This window comes from Aristolochia californica, unplaced genomic scaffold (genome assembly GCF_029961685.1).
Source record: "Aristolochia californica isolate CCGP_79_NKW_82.1479 unplaced genomic scaffold, dmAriCali1.0.hap1 SCAF_14, whole genome shotgun sequence".
In the NCBI taxonomy this organism is placed as follows: Eukaryota; Viridiplantae; Streptophyta; class Magnoliopsida; order Piperales; family Aristolochiaceae; genus Aristolochia; species Aristolochia californica.
In genome coordinates, this window is record NW_027181815.1 from 26779771 (window position 1) to 26783769 (window position 3999).

Consider the following 3999-nt stretch of genomic DNA (forward strand, 5'->3'; position numbering starts at 1 on the left):
CAAAAATCGAATAAGGGCTGAGAAAGAGGGAGTCACGTTATTCAAAAAGCCCAGTGAAATAATAAATGACAAATAGATTACCTGTCGCTGTAAATCATAAAATGAAGTCAAACCTAAGCAACCTTTTTCTGTCAAAAGAAGAGAAGGAAATTCATTTCCAAAAGCTCACATCCCAAGTCATCAACGCAAAAATCCAGCTGATCGTCTGCTAGATATCAAAGAACTCTGCCGCATAAATTTCAGCCTCATTGTTAGAAATCCTGTGTCTGGAACAGAAAAACACGCACATAAGCTCCCCTGCAACCCCTTGTTGTCCCTTCAAAAGTAACCACACACCAATAAAAGTGCCGTCCCTTACTCTTAACTTGTTGTCATTAGATATAAACTTTTTATTCAAAACCATAAAAAACCTCATTGGTAGAACACTAGATCTGTTTCAATGCTAACATTATTGTGTAGCTTTTCTCTAGTTTGATTCTTTAGTTTTTTTCTTGTATAAATGCTTCAATTTAATTGTTAGCCTTTTATTCACATGGTTCGTCATTCGTCGATGGAACGTTTTGTTTGATTCATTGTTCGTCTTTGACTCCTCTTCTTCAGTATTCTTCTCTATTTCATAGTATCTATCTTTTTGTTAAAGTATTCTTCTCTATCTTTCGTAGTATTCTTCAGTATTTTGTTCTCCTTCAATGTTGAATTTTTTGTGTCATGAGGAGAAAATAGGTGCATCTTAGTGTAGACACACAAGGAGTTTTGAAGATGGAGTTTGCCTTCTTCATTGTCTCACCTACGAAAAACCCTCCATAGCCGCCTTTGTTCTACCTGATGTTGAATATGTGTCAACCATATGTGATATTATTTGTTCCCCTAATTGTATGTCACCGCTCGAAAACCTTTGCTCGAGAAAGTTCCTCTAATAAGCTCTATTAGCTAGAATTTACCTCCGAAAGAGATTCATACTCTCTTTAAACCAAGTGTAATGCCCAATTACACAAGACAAATATCTTGATTGTACAACTAAATTCTGGCTCAAGTAAGTTCTTCCCTTGTAGATTTAGGATATAAATCACCTCTCAAAGGATAAATTGAAAATACACAAGTAAAAAAGGAAATTTTACACCTTTTATAGGAAAGACAACTTTCTCCTAGAGAGTTTCAAATCTTCAATCCTTTAAGCATGAGAGATAATATGGAGGTGCTTGAGATAACTAAGAATGCTGAGTGATTTGAGAGAGAATGAAGAGATTTTTTCTCAAAAAGTGGGTTTGTATGAAAATTTCAATTATAAAAACTATTTAGAGAGAATGGTCTACTACAAGTTTTGGGCCTACTTATAACTTTTACAACCAAACTAGCTGTTGGAAGATGTGAATATATCGGAGTGTCATTGATGTAATTAGTTTATAATTTTTGTCTTTTCTTCACTCTTACTATGGTGAAGGGTAAGCTTGTAATATTGGTATTTTTAACATATATAAATAAAGCTTTAGGGGGAGGGTTAGGAAAGTTCATAACCCTATTTTTTCTCCTCTTTTCTCCTTCTCCAAATTCGTCACTCTTCTTCTTCTCCTCCTAAATCTTCTCTCCACAACTATTCTTCATCTTCTCAACCCTTGATCTCTTCTACTTTGATCATACATCATGGAATCCAAAGTTGCAACACTAGTTTTTTTTTTACTATTTCCAAAAGGACAAAAAAGTGTTAATCGGTCATGAAAAGGTAATTTTAAGTTCTCCAAGTTTGTTGATTGATCAAGGCATCAGTCAACGAGTTCTCAACCTTTCAGAGTATTCATCAATTGATCAACTCATTTTGATTGATTGATCATGCCTTATAACTTCTCCTGGGAGCATTCTCTATGATCAATCATGTCAAACCTGATGATCGATCGTACGTTATAATTTATGCCATACTACATTGGGATGGTCGATCAAGCCAATGTAGATTAATCGACATTCTTTATGACAATGAACTTTTTGAATATAACTAATCCCAAGGTTTTAGCAAGTGTAAATCATTCATATACATCAATTAAATATGATTTTAAAAAATAATGTCATAAAGTTCCAATGCTCTTGAGTACCTTAGGATTGAAATTCGGTTGACTGCCAATGTACCTTTATAATTGTCTTCTAGAGCACTGGAGATTTTTCTGGGTATTTGGACTCTAAATCTTCTAGTCTTCAAGCCACCATTTTATGTAAATTCTTCTTCATAGGGATAGTCTTCAATGAATTTTTGCTTTAGGTCAACTTGGCAACTTGATTGATCATTCTTTTGTCTTGAATTTTTGTCGTAAACCTTATAATTTTTGTGTTGGAAAACATGTGTCTAAAATACACATAACTTCATTAGTAACATAGTTTCAAACTATCCATTTTGTTATCAACAAAATAAAGGAAACCAACATGATTTTATCGTTAGCTTAACAATATCTACTAAAATCTCAAAGTAAAGTACTTGTTGCATTCCAAAAATTTTATGTTGAAATCAAGCACCTTTTGGCCTTTCAATTTCTATACTTCATTCTAATAATGTTAAAAAAATATAAGTTCTTCCTTTCATGACTTTTGTGTTTCTCATGGCATAGTTAATAAGACCCCATGTGTGTATACACCTAAGCAAAATGGAATTGCTAAAAGGCAAAATAGACATAGTATAGATGTTGCTTGAAGTCTAATGTTTATAAGCATGTTCCAAATAGATTTTGGGGGTGAGGTAGTACTTACTGTGGTCTACCTTATCAATTCTTGAAGAGAAAATTCAAATATAAGTATTGAAACTAGATTGTCCATTATTTTCCCTTCCTCCTTGTGTTTTTCATTGTACCTATTATGTTTATAATTCTAGTCCAAATAAGAAAAAATTGTCTCCTCCATTTATTAAGTGTGATTTTTTGGGTTAATCTCGCTCTCGAAAAAGGGTATAAATGTTTTGATCCTCAAAGTAAATCATGTGGAAATGCCTCTTCTTCTATCAATGCATCCTTTGGAAGATACAAATAATGTCGAAGTTGGCATCTTGTGCAACTCCTCTTCAAGGTTCCCCACCAATCACCTCTTCGGATGGGGAATACACCTCTCCCTTATTTCTCACTTACATTTGCTTGTTGCTATTAGGAAATGAGTTAGACAGTGTACTTGACATCGTATGTCATTTTGATAATTTTCTTCCTCTTACAAGGCCTTTTTATCTACACTTGATATCTCACATGTTCCAAGAGTTATGTTGAAGCATTTAAGAATCCACACTAAACATCTGCGATGAAAGATAAAGTAGCTGCTCTTCCTCCCCCGAATGCCAACATTGTAGGCTATAGATGGGTCTACACTATTAAATTCAAGGTTGATGGCACTATTGAAAAATATAAAGTTTGACTTGTGGCTAAAGGCTACACACAAATACGAGGTGTTGACTATGGTAAGACTTTTTCTTTCATTGCAAAATTAAATTTCTTTCGGATTATAAGGGTTGGTCACTGCACCAACTAGATGTAAAAAATGCTTTATTGTATGATGACTCCATGAAGAAGTCTGTATGGAGCAACTGCTAGGTTTTGTTGCTCATGTAGATTTAGATAAAGTGTATAAGTTGAATAAAGCCATTTATAGATTAAAAATAAAGCTATCGAGCTTGGTTTGAGAAATTTAGTCACGTTGTTATGGAATTTGGATTTCATAGAAGTAGCTTTGATCAATCTATATTTATTTTAAATAGAGTAACATGGTGTATGATATTGAAAGATTATGTAGGTGACATCATTATTTCTAAAGACGATAAAGTTTGAATTGTCGAAATCAAAACTTATCCCCAAAGGCATTTCCAAATTAGAGAGTTGGGGACTCTCGAACATATTTTGGGTATAGTAGTGGCAAGGAACAAATAAGGTATTTTCTAAAAAGAAATATATACTTGATCTCTTAAGTGAAACATGAGTGTTTGGATCTAAACTAGTCTAATATTGATTTATTTGATGATAGTTCTCCTTTTGTGAAACG